Raw genomic sequence first — 17,800 nt, 5'->3', positions numbered from 1 at the left:
TTTCATTTTGACATTCATTCTTTTGCAGCAAAAGAAAAGCATGGGATATGCCACCCAGACGCTGACATCCTAGCTGTTCCATGCAAAAGGAATGCCTGAGGAAAGGCAAGTGTGTTTGATCTACTCTTTTTCCATGCCTGTAAAGCTGTCTGCAGTTTGGAAGCTTTGCTTCAGCAGGTTCACTGGGAATGGATAGGGAAGTGACCCTGTTAAAGTCGTGTATAGTAGTAGCCATTGTGAACAAATTAATTGATGTAGTGAGGTTCGGGTCTGCAACTATGAACTATTTAATGCTTGTTGTGAATTCAGTCAACAATTTTTTTTTCTATATGGACGTAAGATTTCATAGATTCTTCGTAGAAGAAATAAGGAACAGCTTTGGTCAAAAGGCTCTCTATTCTGGATAGAGTATTTGAGCTGAAGCAACTTACTGTTTCATATTATCTCCATTAATTTGTTCCAGAGTAGCAGAAATCACTTTGGAAGCTGTTTGTAGCAGGCTGCAGCAAGCTTTCCTTGCTCGAACGGAGAAGGAGAACCTACAGGCTGTGCAAAAAAACAGAGAAGAGATTCTAGTATCCTGGTTGAATCAGCCAGGAGCCAGAGGACACAGACTAGAGAGGTTTTGTTGCTTTTCACAGAACCACATTAAAAAAAATATATACAAGTATATGTTCAAAGACTACCTGGCAAAGCCTCTGAAATTCATTCCCCTTGTTATGCTGTAATAGTTACTAAGAGGTTTTGGAGATTCAAAAATCAGTTTGTGCTCTGGAGATTCTGGGGAAAGTGGAAGGTTGAAAACATGTCTTGGGCTTGGCACAACAGCCTGTTAAGTTTCTTTTCTGTTTAATGCTCTGAGATGTAGGTGGCTCAGGATCTCATTTGAAAAGATTCAGAACTTGGCTCATTTGGAGAAGGTGATGCAAGGAGCTGGAGGGGATACAAGGCGCATGAGCAAGTCTCAATCCACTTAGTTCTGTGTAAGTAAGTTACAGCAGCAACATTTCCAATCTAGGTATTTTTTGATTAGGGGAGACTATTGTAAGTCGAGAATTAAAAATCTTGACGAGTACTGATAAGTCTGTTTAATCCTCCTCAAAGCAAATTTACAGACTGCAAACTGCAGTAAAATTCCTATGGCTTCTTCAGATAGGCGAGAAGCAGGACCCCAGTCCTGGCATAGTTACCTTCTGGGTTATCCGTGAGTACCCTCTGTGGGTATTGCCACGCTACTGCAAAAGGAGGCACAGCCAGGAGACACAGAGAAATGTATTGCAAAGGAGGACATTCCTGCAGCTTGACACAGCTGATCGTATTCTGTATTCCACAGATTCAAACAATGTTCCCCAGAGAAGGGATGGGAGCCACGTTTTGACATTTTACATCTTCAGGAGGGGCTGTCAAGGCACACTTCTGTGTGCTGCTGCAGACAGCTCCCACTGCTGTGCTAAAACCAGGTAAACTCTGAGCCTGACATTTCTATGTACCAATTAATATATACAAAAGAATCCATGAGTATTCAAACCTATACTTTTATTTGATTATTTTATAAATAACCTGTTGTAATGAGAAATGCAAATATTTCTTTCCAGGTTGCATAGCTAATCTTCATAGGAGATCAGGAAAGGAGACATTTTTCTGTGTCCTTTTGTACAAACCTATCTTGCCAGGGCTCCAGATGTTATTAAGTTGCTGTCCTTTAGAACATTCTATAATGATGACACACGAGTAATCTGAGATAATTGCCTCCCTGTTTTGATCACAATCTGTAAGAAGAATTTTATTGCTAACATGGACAAGAAAATCACAAAGACAGATTAGTGGTAACCTATCATTTTAATACAACTCATTTCTGTATCACACAAGCATGAAGCTCCATATGAGAAAGAAATGAGTGAAATTAGCTCTGAGTGCAGCTGCTGTAGAGCTGCAGGGTGAGCTCTGCATGGCAGGAGCCAGAGGCAAGAGGCTGTGAACAGCTGAAACATGCACAAGAGAGGTCCTGGGGACCTGTGTCCCAGCTAGGGCACCAGACACTCAAAAAATACGGCAGAATCTGAGGGCTCAGCAGGAAGAGCCTGGACCATGGAGCACACAGACTGTGAGGGAGTAAAAGCCGAAGTAGTCCTTTGTTCGAGGCAACTTGAGTTATTCTTTTTTGCACCATGATTAAATTATTTTAACTACATCTGAGACTCTGCTATGGGAAACCTGAGGTCTAGCCAGCAAGGAAACCTGATCTGACTGTGAGAGTGAAGTGAGTAGGGAGTAATAGGGGAACCTGTTGGGTCACTGGAGCCACACGAGGTGTAGGGGCCTCGGTCCCAGTAAAGTGTCTAGGTGGTGCAAGTGTGACCCCGAAGTGCCTCCTGGATGGTCAGACTCGGACGTTTCCTTTAGATTGGGAAATTAAACCTGCGGAGAGATAGTGCATCACCATATTGAAAAACAATTCCAGCAGAGAGAAAATCAAACACATTATAAAAAGAGCTAGTTGCTTGAAAATTAATAAGAAGAAGCAGGGATTTATATACTCAATGTAGGACCAGTTCAGATACAGGTTCTGCAATTGGAATTATTCCTTCCAAGGTGTTGCTTAGAGATTCATGGCAAATCTAGAATGAAAATGAAAGATCTGGAAATATGACACAAAGAGAAGAGACTTCCTGGATCAGCAGCTCCAACCTCCGTCACTCATGGACAGATATATTATGTGAGCATTTTAGAGCTAGTTAGATTGTTTCTCATTCCACTCTACAGGAAGGCTGTCTTCAATCCCAGGCCTTGGAGGTTTAGACACATTTGCAGCTCATGATGCGCTCCTGACTGGTTTATATCTATTTGGTTACTTTCCATAATTGTACTCCAGTGTTTGATTTAATATATTTTTGGGTGGTTTTTTTGGTTTTGCTTTTTGTTTTCGGTTGTTGGTTTTTTTCCCCCTGGAAGTCCAGTTACCAGATCAGCTTGGCACAATCCTCTCCCACATACTCCACATTGAGCTGTATTCAATTCAGTTTTCACTTTCAATCTGTTTCAAATAGTGCCTTATAGGTCTTAAAACTTCTGATACTGAGCCAGCAGAGCAGGTTGTCATTCCAGTGAGGATGATCATTCTCCCCTCCCTTCCTTGGAACTCTATTGGTACTTACCACCACTTTGGTATGGAAACCATTCTTCTTTCAGGTGCCACCAATTCACTGCTATAACAGAACTACTGTTAGAGACCCCATGGAGCTTCCAAAATTTTCATGTGCTGTGTACTTTTCCTTGCTGGATGGATACACTGGCACAGTTAGAGATTCAAATTCTCCTTATACCCTTTGACCTATATGTTGCTGTTACTGTGTGTACAGCTATTGTTATTCCACTAGATGGTACCACAATCATTGCAGACACTGGGATCTGCATTTTCATTCTGTAATTTGAGAATAGCTCACTCATCTCATAATTTTAGCATTTTCCTTTTAGTCATACAGAATAAGAGCTGTTGGGAAAACTGAGGAGGCTGTAGATCTAAATCCTATGGAGTCTGTCAGTTGTGTATGTAAAAGTTGTGTATGTAACCAACTATTGATATAGTTGGGAATGTCAGAGATACAAAGCGGAGCAAGGAGTTCTCATTTCAGGCTGGGTAAAACTTGTAATCAGCCAAAACCAGCCAAGCTTAGCTTGACCTAAATGTACTCTATTATTTTGAACTTGGGCCACTAGTTGCTATTAAACCTCATAGTTTTTTATCTTTCCTGCAGACGAAATATCACCCACAATCACCAAGCCAAAACCCAAAAAAACGTATAAAAAACTTTCTTTGGCATATAAATGCACTCTGAGGTCCTGGGATTGTGGAAATTTGATTTAATTGGTATCTTGCAGATTTAGCTTTATTCAGAAAACCGATAAGAGCAGTCCTTTTCTCGATTAAAAAAAAAAAAAAAGAGTTCAAACATGTGCCTAACTCTTTAATTTTCTTAAAAAATATGGCATAGATATATGAGATATATGAGCAAATATATTTGATTCTGCATTTGGGTGACTTTTGAAAAAGTATCATTCTTATGATACTGTTCTAAGATGAACACTTAAATTATCAACATTAGTTTAAATCAACATTTCCTTCAAAAATAGTCTCTGCTCCCTATCTTGACTATCTGTGATTATGTACATGTATCAAAGCAGTTGTAGTTCTGTGACTATTTACCCCTCAATCTGTCACTGGAATTCCGAAACACTGGCAATAGATGACAAAGTGTCTGAATAGATCCTCTATTTATGCTTAAGGCTAGTTAAAAAACCAACCCACCAACCAACCAAAAATCACTTTTGGCAGCTAACAATCCTGACAAATGTTATGTAAAATACATCCTCTCAGTCCACTGCATTGATATAATACAGGTACAAGAAGTATACCAGATTCCAAAACTTTGTACTGAGACTCTTGCTAAGCTTTTTCTCACACCTTTTGACTTAAACAGTCCCCACCTTGTGCCCTACAAAGGCATGGGACCTCTTCCCTACCTTGGCCAATCTGGCCATTTGCCACTGATGGACATGGAAGGTTTGAAGGGGAAGATACTTGGTCTGGTACATCTCGGCTCAGCGCTACATTAGGTGGTATTTAGTGGCTCCATGGTCACCTTCAGGATGTTCTGTAGGCTTCTGAAGGTGCTCTGTGATGACTTTAATCATTCTATCTACCCTGTTACTCCTGTCTCACTGTTGTTCCTGTCTCATATTGTGACTTATCTGCGCTATTACAAACCTTTCAGCTGACTTGCATTTGTAAGTCAGTAGATCAAAGAAAACTTACCATACCACAACAGACACAGTAGTAAAATGCAGAAAAGTCTTGCTTAAATTAATTTATTGTCAAGAATGTTTTATTACGTCTTACCATTTCTGAATGTATTTCGTAATCCACAGGGTTTTTTCAAAATGCTGCAATTGATGATTGTATTTCTTCAGACTTGCATAGTCTTCTGCAGGGCACAGACAAGCAGCAAGCCTTAGAGACATGAATCCTCTGAAGTGGTGATGCACCGGCAGAGCAAACATGGTTATCTGCTTAGCAATAGTAAGTGTACAGTAAGTGCTGTACTTCAGCACTAGAGTAAGTGCTGCCCTTCAACAAGTGATATTAAACAAGGACTTAAAATAAGCTGGAATACATCTCACAGCATTACAACTGTTTTGACACAGTAATCTGTCTAGGCCAGTTTAGTAACTTTATCCTGCACCACAAATTCTACCTCATCTCTGTGTAAGAATGACACTTTATCAAAAGTCAACCAAACCCAAATCCAAAGTTCCTTTTCAAGCTTGTTACTACAGCTATAATATTTTTTTTTTTCCTCTAACATGGACACATTTTCTGCACTCTAGGAAATGGCTGGATTTTTTATCCTCTATCATCTGGTCCCCTTTCCTCACTGCAAATGAACCCCTTCTGATAATTAGCTGCGTATTCTTTGAAATGAGTTTTGAAAACTAGTTTATCTGAAGAAGTATTAATTTTTGTCCACCTGAGTGGTTTTAGTGCTTGAGGATTCTTGTGGTTATAGAGTAGCAATTTGGCTAAGCACTGTCATTCAGCCACATAGAAATGAAGATAAAGATATCCTCTCATCTCAAAATTTCACAAAAAATATCGATGAACATAATTTATTAGTCTACTTGTGATCTGGTCATAAAGCTGGGATAAAGTCTTTTATCATTGCACACAAATTGTATTTTATTTCTTTATTTATGTAGTGTATATAATAAGAAAGGATTTTACATCAAGAGTTAGGCATGGATGAAGAAATTAAAAGTGTTGGTGAAGACCAGAAATGCAGCTTCATTTTTTGATCTAAAGCAGTTTTTGCAGTGACTGCTGAAGTCTTATCAAATCAGAAACACCAGAGTCTCATTGCATTAAATGGCTAACCAGGGGAATCTTTTCACAGTGGTTTTTATTACGGCAGTTAGCTCTTTATATGCTCTTCAGAGAGGCTAATGACATCCTAGTGTAATTAGGTCCTCAACAATGAAAGCTGAAATCATTCAAATTTAATCAGACATGAAGTACTATGGCTGAGAAGTTTAGATTGTTCTAACATTAACAAATTTGTCTAATCTGCCACTAACTGTCCTGTGCTCAATTCCTTGATTGAGTTGAATGATGGTGGTGTGATTTGCTGTATTACCTTATATCTAATCATCTTGACTTAACTCTGAATCTCTTTGACATTTACAGATGTCTTTTCTCTAAAATACTATTTCTCCTTGTGTTTTCCCAAAATATATGGCTCGAGAGACATTCTAATGAGTCCCAGTGATTTATTTTTTAGTAGACCTTCAAATGGACTCTGAGAATTAAATACTTTTCCCACTACTTCATGTTTTTTCCATTGTGAATAAGGAAAAATATTTAAATTTAGTCAATTTTCCTTTTCAAGGTCAAGTCTCTTTAGTCTCATCATTTCCCATCCAGAATTGAATCTTTTATGATCATGGCAAAAGGAATATTATTAGCTTATATGTGCATAACCATAAGAATTTCCTGTCAGGATTCTTGTAGTGGATGTTTGTATGTAATACAAGCCATTACTTTTAGTTAGAGTCAGTAGGAAGCCTTTATTTTAGGTGCCTTCATATTGCTTAAATTTAACTATGTTGACAGAAGTTTTTTCCATGCCTGATCTCTGTTTTATCCCAGCTTTATTTTGACAGCTAATGGAAAGCTCTCCACTTGTTCCTGCCCCGACCCCTTATTTTGCTTGAGTGAAATAAGGACAACCATTTACTTTTGTCTCCCGGGTCCTGTCAATTTATATTTGAAGGTTTTGACAAAAAGGTCCTGTCATCCAATATTGTGAGGATTGTAGGGATTAGCTATCAGTAATATGAAGGAAGATTTTATATGACTGGCACATGGTCTCACTAGTCTATAATTTCTTTCTGGAATTCTGTCTGTTTGTTCACACCTTGGATAACACTCAATGAAATAATAGTTTGTCTTAGCTGACAGTGATTTGGTTTGCATTCAGCCTCACTTAAGATGCAAGTGGGAAAACACTGTTGTTGCACATCTAAAAATCCATAGTTTACTTAACAACACAACGCTGGACATATGCACATGCAAAAAGTAAGGGCTGCAAAGAAAAATGAGAGCTTAAAAATACTCTTAGTGGGCTTTATCCCAGCTTTTTAAGTGAGAGAATATAAGAATTGCCTCTTGTTTGGTGTGTCAAAAGGGAGTTAGTCAAGTATTTTGAAACTGGGGCTTTGGATTCCAGTCTCTCTGCCTTGAGAACTGAAGTTCGGCAGGGAGGGAAGTGGAAGACAGCAACTGGAGGGTCACACTGAAGCCTCAGGCTGTGAGCACGGACTACTGGGTCCATTCTCTTGTGGTTTTTCAGGAGTTATCCTTGGATTGTTATCACCAACCTGTTGTGCGTTAATTGATCCAAGTGTTATATATGGTCTCTTCTTTCTGCCATCCTCTGGGGACAAGGCTTATTTGTGGCATTTTTGTTTTGGAACATTGTGTTGTGCATATTGCTTTGTCTTAGGGAATGCTGGTCAAAGATGTTTGCCCTTTGCTCTGGCTTTGAGTTGGGCTTTACCGTAATTCTTTATTTTATGGGAAAAACTCAGTTCTCTGTGTCTGATTTTCTAAATGTCAAAGTTTCCTGTTTGAGGTAATTTGCTTTTAAGATTATAAGAATCAGGTGAAAATGCAAAGTTAAGAATGTCTTGCTGAAGTACAACTGAGAATGCTAGGCAAAATGGCCAGAATATTATAAATTACAGAAAAATGCTCTGATGAGCCTTAATAATCCAACAGCCCAGTGCTCTCTTTTCATTAGCTTTATATTTTAGCTTTTTAAAACAGTTTTAAATAGTCTAGTTAATTTTATCTTTCTGTAAAATCTGATGAAGAAATTAATTTCAAGTCAATTCTGCCTCAAAGAGTCTCAACAGGGAGAAAATTATTTTTAGATAGTAATTTTAAGGGAGCAAACATTTCCAGGGGAGCAAATTCTGTAATTTATATCCTTTGACACTTGCTGGTTGCTGTAGAAGGAAAGTCCAAAATCATGTAATGGTCAACAAGAGAAAGAAGCAGCCAGAGCTACTTAATGGAGTAATATTGAAATATTACAATAGTTTTAATGCATAAAATAGTAATAAAATATTGAGGCATATGTTTCATTTTGGACTGTAGTGGCAGTCAAAGCATGGAGCCAATATGCTCGGGGTTTATGTTTATTTTTGATTATGATTTATATATTATATAGGATTTGTAATATATGTTTTAACTGCTACTTTCCGTCTGTGAAAGATTCTTTGCAATTTGTCATGGCATTGCAGGGACTGGGTTATCCCTGAGGATTGCAGGGTCCCCCAGGTTGGCAAGCCAGGCTCCAACCTGAGTTTTGTGGTCTCTTATCCTCTTATCCACTGTGCAACCCTGAGAAGGATCTGTCTCTATCTTCATTTGTTCCAATCAGGCATTTATAGATAGTGATGTTGTCTCCCCTTTGCCTTCAGTTCTCAAGGCTGAATAAACACAGTTCTCTCAAAGTCTGGTATTTTCTGTGCTTTAGCCCTTGAGACCATTTTAGTACTTTACTGGGTTCATTTTTTTATATCCTTGTGTTGGAGATGATGGCCCAACAAAAAAATCTCTTCAGTGACTTCCAGATCTTCCAGGTAACAGAAGATTTATGCCCTAAAATCGGCATTCCATGCAGTCATAATTTCTTTTGTACATACCTACAAGCTTTATATAAAATGGAACCACATGGCTGGGAGAGACTGACCACATCTGAATAATAGATACCATAAAAGCTAGCTCACCTTTCCTGTTTGTGGGGAAAATTAAGGTTAAATGACTGTTCTACTTAGGAAAGGATAATTTGAATGTATTTCTTTCCTTTGGAGATGAGTACAGGAGTTATTCTGCTGTAGAGTAAAAGGTGGATTACACCTATTATTTTTTCCACTAACAAGTCAATATTTACAAGAAATGTAAGTCAAAGTATTATTGCATCCTGAGTTTCTTGTTGATCTCAGGATTTGATATCACTGTCTGAACCCTTACATTTAAATAAAGGTGGTTTTGTATCAAGTAAATAAATTTTCTGGTAATTTAGGTTCTTTCCATACTGAATGTCAGCTGCATGGTAAATCTGAGGATTGAAACCTTAGACATGGGTTCTAAACATGCCTATATGCACATGCCCAAATTTGATCTTCATTTCACAGCAGAAGCATTTCCTGTCTACGAGAAGGGGGCCTGGAGGGCACAGATGAACTGTTTGCTCAGTATGTTCCATTATGACAAACTTCGGTGTCTTAACTGTGATATATGTGCTTGTGGCTGGCACAGCTATTTGTTTTGAAGGTGGCCATGACAGCAAGCTATAAACACCCATAGATAGTGGCACATTTTTTTAATGTCTTATCCATGAAAAACTGGACAAGAAATGACTAGTACAGAACAGGTGTTAGTTGCATAGTTAAATGTTCTTGTGCCAAAAAACAGTTAGTGCCATAAAATTTTTTTGTATCAAGTAAGCTTAAGGAGAAGCTCTTCTCCAGAAACAAGCACAGAATTGACTTTGGATTGAAGCATACATATTAGCTGTGTTTTTGGAGTTCTGTACCTGAATTGCACCAGAACCCTATTTTGCATTTAAGAAAATGCAAATCTAGGTTTTTATGGTTTTGCTGTGAGAACAAACAAGACTAGTGTGAGCAAATGCTACATTCCTGCATCTGTAGACAGCTCTGAAGAAGCTCAGTGCTGTTTCATCTGGGAAGGTTATTAATATCCACATTCATATTCACAGTAAGCATTCTACAGATGAAACGTGCTTGGTGGAGGAACAGTAGAATAGATGTGAATAGAAATACTGGAGCTTTTTGTTGTACAATAATTTGATGTGAATAGAAATACTGGAGCTTTTTGTTGTACAATAATTTTATGTTTAGAACAGATTCTTGGAGTCAGTCTTCTTGAGGACCCATGTCATTGTTGCTTCTTCTGAAGACTGGGTGATTCTCCTTTAAAAATGAGGGCTCTAGATCCTGGACTAGCTGTGGCCGGTATTACTTATACCAAGACAGGATCAAGTGATATGTTCTCCTTTCTCATGCTCAGAACTGGCTCAAAACTTCTCAGCAGGCAAAATCAATCAAAATGGAGTGTTGATCTGCTGGAGGGCAGGAAGGCTCTACAGAGGAATCTGGACAGGCTGGATTGATGGGCCAAGTCCAGTTGTATGAGGTTCAGCAAGGCCAAGTGCCTGTTCCTGCATTTGGGTCACAACAACTCCAGACAGCACTACAGGCTTGGGGAGGAGTGTCTGGAAAGTGGCTCTGGGACCACAGGAAAGGACCTGGGGATGCTGGTTGACAGTGGCTGCACCTGTAGCATGTGACCAGATGGCACCTTGAGTGCTCTGTCTAGTTCTGGGCCCCTGCCTTCAAGAAGGACATTGAGGTGCTGGAACATGTCCAGAGAAGAGCAAAGGAGCTGGGGAAGGGTCTGGAGCACAAGTCTGATAAGGAGCAGTTGAGGATACTGGGGGTGTTTAGACTGGATAAAAGGATGCTCAAGGGGGACCTTATTGCTCTCTACAGCTTCCTGAATGGAGGGTGTAGTGAGGTGAAGGTTGGTCTCTTCTCTCAGGTAACAAACGACAAAATGAGAGGAAATGGTCTCAAGTTGTGCCAGTGGACATTTAGGTTGGATATCAGGAAAATGTCTTCATGGAAAGTTTTTCAAACATTGGAACAGGCAGTCAAGGGAAGTGGTGTAATCATCATCCCTGGAACTGTTAAAAAAAATATGTGGATATGGCACATAAGAACATGGTTTAATGGTGAACATAATGATAGCCTGATAGTTTGACTTGATGATCTTAGAGGTCTTTTCCAAGCTTAACAATTCTATGATTCTGTGATTCTATGAATCCTGTGCTTGTGCCATGGTGGGTTTCATTGAAGAGATTGAGGAGCCTGGGCAAAAGGACTACAAACGCAGTCATTTGAGATTTGGAATGTACTAGGTGATTTCAGAGGACCCTGAGAGGAAGGATAGGGGTATATATTCTCTGTCTTTTCAGTGAATCTATTGCTTCTGCTGCGTCGCTGCCCACCTCCTCATTCTCCATATATTTGGCATTCACAAGTACATAGTAGCTGCCTACATTCACCCCTTCTTTCTTCAGGAGGTCTTCCTACTGTTTTTGGGGAATAGGAGAAATGACTGGTCTGGGACACAGCTGGAGGAAAGTCCCAGAGAACCAAATGTACTTATCCTACCCTTCCCTTGCGGAAGACAGCGGCTGTCTCTTCAGGGAGCTGAAAAATGCTGCAAGTTCTGCTGTCTGACAAAAAGAGCAAGAACAGGGGCTGTTCATGTGGGCGGCTGGTCAGGCTGGACACCTAAACATGTACATACAGAGTTGGGTTGTACATTGCGGTCTGCTGTGCAAAGAAGTCTCCAGCTCTTTTGTGCCCTGATAATGAAATTGTGGTGGGATGCTGGGAAAATTCATAGCATATGACCAGACTGAAATCATGATTTTCTTGGTGGTGATTGTTTGACAGTATGATTTACCCAAAGAAGTTGGCCTTTGACTAATTTTAATTTTTAAAGCTGTAGAGCAGCGTAAGAGGACTTCTTTCTAGGAGAAGACCCCACCACTCCATGATACAGTTTAAAAACCAGAATTACAGAGGACTTGGGAAGGTTCTTGTTAAACAAGGAAAGGGATTTGAGAGAAAAGATATATTATATAAGAGGAAGAAATATTGCATGAAACAAATAGGAACTGGATTAAACTGAATAATGCTAAAATTGTCAAAATGCTAAAAAGGCTTTGCTTTTCTATTGCTGGCACAGAGTAACTTATTTTCTATAATATTAATTAGTTGAAAAGGGAAGCCTTTCTTTTTCTAAATAGATTCATGCAGTGATTCTTGTACCATCTCCATTCTGTACAAAAACATGATAATTCAATAAAAAAAAAAGATACTGAAATGCAGAATGGTGTTTATCTGGATGGATGACATGGTGCAGACAGATGTTTTTCAGGATCAGCAGGATTTTTCTGAGCACTGTTTATATATAGAAAAATGCAGATTTACTTCACTAAAAGTATTTACGTACTTCAATTGGTATTGCATAGTAATTTTGCCATAACAACCACCCTGAAGTTTCAGCATTCCTGAAATATTTTTCTTCCATTTAGACTCTTGGTACTTGACTATTAAGAGGGTTCACAACTGCTGACAGAACTGACAAAGAGAAGATGGTTTTCTTAGCAACTTTATGCTCTAGAATGCTTGTGGCTAATGGTCTCCTCAGTTTGGTCTCCCAGAGACCTCATTCAAAGCTTCTGAATCAGACAAGGCTTGAAAATTATGTATCCCATTGCTATAACCCCTAGGCTATGTAGCATGAGCTCAATACAGTCAATGCATCCTCCAGGGGTCCACTGGAAACTGAAATTTCACACAGAGAAATCCTGAAGTGGGACTACTTGTTTTATACAGATTCTTTTCAGTAAACCTCTTTTTTCCTCTCATAATTTTTGTCAGAAAAGAGTTTTAGCTTGAATAAGAACATTTTAGTAATGAAAGAAAATGAAAAGCAATAAATGTTTTACAAGGCTCATGATGCTTGATAGTGAAAGTGAGAGATATAATCAGATTTTAAACCAGTTTTAGTTCTAGCTGTCTCTGGTTTGGTATACTAGAGAATGTGCCCCTCACAAGAACTTGCTCTAATACAGTCAGAGAGAATAAGTAGGACATTTCATATTAAAAAAAAAACAAAAGAAGTTCAGCACATAGTGAAAATGAAACATTTAGTCAGAAAGCATTGCTTGATTCTAACCACCCTTTGGAGAGCACTAACAGGCATTAGTTTGGACTTAGTAGGAGAAAGCTGATTAAATGAATTAGTGACGGATATTATCCAGTGTCTTTACTAGAAAGCATGACCTAGCAATGAATATGCATCATTCCCCTGAGTAGCTTCAAGGCCAAGGAAATAGACCCTTAGCAAACCTGACTGGGTATCACTTAAAAGAACAGAAAGATATATATACACACACTAGGTAAAATTTAACTGAAGAGCTCAATAAATATGTGTGAAATATGCTGGAAAATTTAAGTAGAATAGTTAAATAGTTAAATAGAAAGTCACTAGGTGGGGGAAAATGTTAAAAAAGATAAGGAAACTATTAAGTGGTCATGCTTAAAAAAACAAACTGAAAAATCCGATTAGCAATACTAATGGGGGGAACAAGTTTACAGACTAATAACGATAGACAGAATATTTTAAAATTGCTCTTTTTTTTGAGTCCTATAAGAAGTCAAATTTTGCCTTCCTTTATAGGATTTGTTTATTTTAACTAGCATAAGAAAGAAGAGGTTTTGGCCATGTGTTTTGTACCATAAGTAAAGCTACTTGTTCAGGCATTGAAAGTCAGTTTGTAATATCTGATTATTTTAGTATTCTCACAATCTTGGGTCCCACTGAAAAAAAAAGTAGTGCATTAAAAAAACATTTTCTTTAAAAAGAAGAGGAAATGAAAAATTTAACTTCCAGAGGTTGATGTGACCCACTTAGCCTTGTCTGCTTTGAATTTCAGTGGACCAACAGGCTTTAGCATTACATTAAGGTATATAGCGAAATCAGTGCAAGTAGCTGTACAGTATAGAGAAGTGTATCTGATTTTGCTCTGATACTTTTAGAGTGTTTAATGTCAAAGTGATCTGATTTGGGTGTTGATGATTGGAATTTGTTTCTGCGTTTACTTCTGAATTTTTTTTATCCCCCCAGCTCTTTTAGTTGATGTTAACCAGGTATGTATGATATCACTTGCCTAAACAGGTAAGTGGCCACTTCTACTGACACATCTGACTTGCTAAATTAATTAAAAGTTCATTTAGTGTGCAGGTTACAACTTATATTGCCTTCTTTTCTTCTTACCTTCAGGGGTTTATGCTTACAAATCTGTGACTGAACTATAGCTTGTATTAAATTTGAAGCTAATCTCTTGGTTTACTGACATCATCACAGAGACAAAACAAACTAAAGTTTCATGATTTTTCAGTTGTTCTTTAATGACAGTGAACTATAGCACAATTCCAGTGCAATGGTTATTGAAGTCACCATTGAACTGAATCTGCACACTAACATGAAGGAATCAGATATCAGACCAGTAACCAAAGTGCAGAATCTTTTTTCCGGGTAGTGAAGTGCACCAACTGAATTTGTTTTCCAAAACCACTTAATCTGGAAAGCACATTTGGGATAATAGTGCCTTTGGACAAGCTTATAATGCTAAACTTCATCAGAACTGCCATTTAAAAATACCTGCTTTGTCCATAGGTCCCAATCTTTTTTTTTGCAGACAACAGTAAACTGGCATATTTTACTGAAAACTGTAACATGGTTCTCAATAATATTGAACTAGTTTGTCCCTGGGTCTAGTGCCATGTATGATTTGATTTATGAGAGTAGCAAATGGCTATTTTTCCTACCCACCAGGAATACTGAGAAGATGCTTAGGTGAGGAAGTTCTTACTGATGTTTCACCCTGTTCTTTCAGTTACAGTAAAGGAAGTGGTCACATCTGGGTGGGCTTTATTTGGACCATGATGGGAACTCTGCCAGGTCACAAGATCTGTTTCTGTTAAAGATGCTGTGTTCATCTAATTCATTTCAGAGAAGTCTTTCATAATTAGCTGACTCATAAACTAACATGATCCAATCCAGAGGAAGGGAGGGGAGGGGAGATGGTGAAATCAGCTTCCCTCTCTGATCTCTTGATTAACTCTTGAAAGCCCTTTATTCATTATCTCTCTGGGATGAATGAAGAAGCTATCTTCAATATTTTCTTTACCTTCCTAGCATTCTCATTTGTAGAGGATTGTAACTATTAATTGATTGGTGTCACAAGAAATGTTTTGTAACTGCTTTAAGTGTTTTAAGTAATAAGATGACATCAGAGCTGTAGATATTGGGAGCTTGAATGATTACTTTGTTTACTTTATGAACAAGTCATACAAACTTGTGTGATATGTAATGTGTACCTGCATTTTATGTTAAGGTTTTTACTTTAATTGAAATTAACACAAACTGAAATTATTCAAGTAAATACATCAGACTTCTAAAACTAATCTGATTCCTCAGATTGTTCAGTGGGATGTCAGGTGAAAAATCTGTTTTACTGGGCATCTTTTATCTTCTACATGGTGTGCTCTCATTAGTATACTGATGGCCTAGGTAGTTCATCTGGTATTTCTGTTTCAAAGACATAGCTTCAGTGTAGAAAAATCTGAAAAAAAGAAGATCTGGTTGATTTATTCTCCTAAAATTGGTAGAAGCATAAGGTATTAAGGAGTCCTGGAGTCCAACTGATTCCCACTTCCTCATAAGTCTACACTGATTTGGAAGATCCTATTTCTCAAAGAGAGAAGTGATGCCACAGTGGGAGAGGTCTGCATAATCTGTTGTATGAGCAGAGGTAGTCTGTTGGATCCAGGAGTAGGGACTCCTGGAAGAATGGAGAAATATTTCATACATAACAATAAGAAAGTGCAGTAACTGCTGGTTTTTCAGTTGTGGTCCACATGACACCTGAATAATATAACTCTTTTTTAGAGTCTGATATGGTAGTCCTGATACTGAGCATAATTTAATCCATTATGCTACATGCCATACCTATGATGCTACTAGCTAAGAATCTAGTGCACCTCTTAGTTTAAAGACATCTTGCTTTCCAGAAAAGAAATGCAAAATGGAGAGATCTATGTAGTTGAAGTACTGCTAGGAAGGACACTGAGAGGAGCAACAATATTTAGGGAGAAAAGAGTAAGAGAAACTTTATAATGTTGCTATTGTTAACATATTGTAAGTAACAATTGTTAACATATTTGTAAGTATTATTGTTGAGGCAACCACACTCAACATAATTTGTGGCCTTTAGAAGAAAAGACATTAGCCTGCTTTGGACCAAACGACTACCACATATTTCATTGTTTATGGCTAAGATAGAGGCTGAGTACTTGAGAAGACGGCACTAACTGGAATTTGTCCCACTACAGTCTTACCTTCAATCTTGATGAATTTACCAAGAGTTCTGTTCCTTGAGCAGATCAGATTCAGTGGCTGAGAGTGAAGAAAAGAAGGGGTGAGTAACATGGTTATTGCAATCAAAAAGAAAAAGCAAAACACAGAGAGTCCTCTCTATCACAAGACTTGTAAAAGAAACGCCAAAATGTAATTCCTAGTTTAAATCTGGAAGGCATGCATTTTTTCTGGGGTCATGTCAGTTTTGTACACCTGAGATTAGCAGATGGTATCCAGCATTTTCCAGTATTTCCCTGCTTTCTATCCTACCTACAGATTAAGTGCTGCTCTTCCAAACACAGAGAAGAGAGGAAGTCCTCTGTTAGCTATCTCGCATGCTGTTTGTAGCTTCTGTGTTAATTTCAGGGGAACTAGGATAAAAAGCTTTAGTGCTTTTAACAACTCATTGCAAATTTTTCTCACAAAGCCTTTTCTAACTCATGCATTTATGTACTGTGGTACCTGTTTAAGAGAAAGATACATCTTACAACACAATGCTTCTAAGCTGAATTATCCTGCTTGTAAAGTATTGCAAAGCCTTGTGTCAGAAAAAAGACACAGTTTGAAGTTCCTTACAATACTCTTCTTTAGGCAACAGTCTGTGAATGACTGTCAAATCTATATGCTTTCCAAGTAAACAGAAAAGCAGGACGGCTGTAAAACAGATGTGGAACCTCCATCCCCAGAGTAGCCAAAGCAAGTGCTCTCATTGTTTGGGTCATAATAATTGGTACATTTATCCTTTTTTTTTCTTAAAAGTTAGTATTAAAAGACTAGTGTTTACAGATTGTCCAAGGACAGACAACAGTCTAAGAGAAGAGACAACAAATGTCATATAATCAGGCATTGTTTAAAGCATCTGCTCCCATTTAGTCTTTGCTCTTGGAGCATCCTACATCTGTTTTACACACTTTTTAATGTAATTGTTTCTCCTATTTAGTCACAAGTAAAATTTCTGACTTTTGTCTATACTAGTTACAGAAGAATTCAGTGGTACTAATGTAGTAAACCGTAAGATTTTTAGAGATCTTGAGCATAAAACCTTGCCATCTTGGATAATAAAATACTATTTTTAGATTAATTTTATTTTTTTCAGGTTTCTTGACTCATGAAAATTAATCTCTTTCTCAAACCATTCCATATTATTAGGGAGATGAGAACCATATTGGACAAGAAAGTGAATTTTGTACAACCACGTGGTCAGGTAGTGAGGTTTTAGGAAAACTCTCAGTTAAAACAGTATTTTAACAGAATGACATAATTATTGAAGTACAAGAGGTCTTTGAAAGACTGTCTTTTCCAACCTGCTCTTGCTCAAAGCAGGGTCAACTAGAGCACATTGCTCAGGTCTGTGTCCTGTCAGGTTTTTAATATCGCCAAGGATACTGTAAGTAAAGTAGAAAAGCTTCAGTGTTGGAGTCAATGTTTTGTTCTGTGGATCTTATACAAGTCAGTCTATATTTGGTACCTCTCCCCAGTTAGAGAAGACCAAGACAGTACTTTTTACTTTATCACTGCTTCCTCCCTCTAAGACATAACATCCCATCATTCCTGTTGCTTATTTTTTCTGAAGGCAACCAGTTCAAAACTGATGTTTAATATCAGCTTAACACTCAGTAAAAATGAGTGTTAAAAAAAAGGGACCTTGCCATGGCC

The sequence above is a fragment of the Corvus kubaryi genome, unplaced genomic scaffold (genome assembly GCF_017639235.1).
Source record: "Corvus kubaryi isolate FWS band 111438036 unplaced genomic scaffold, C.kubaryi_AGA036_p1.0 37308, whole genome shotgun sequence".
Classification (NCBI taxonomy): Eukaryota; Metazoa; Chordata; class Aves; order Passeriformes; family Corvidae; genus Corvus; species Corvus kubaryi.
This window is presented reverse-complemented; position numbering follows the sequence as displayed.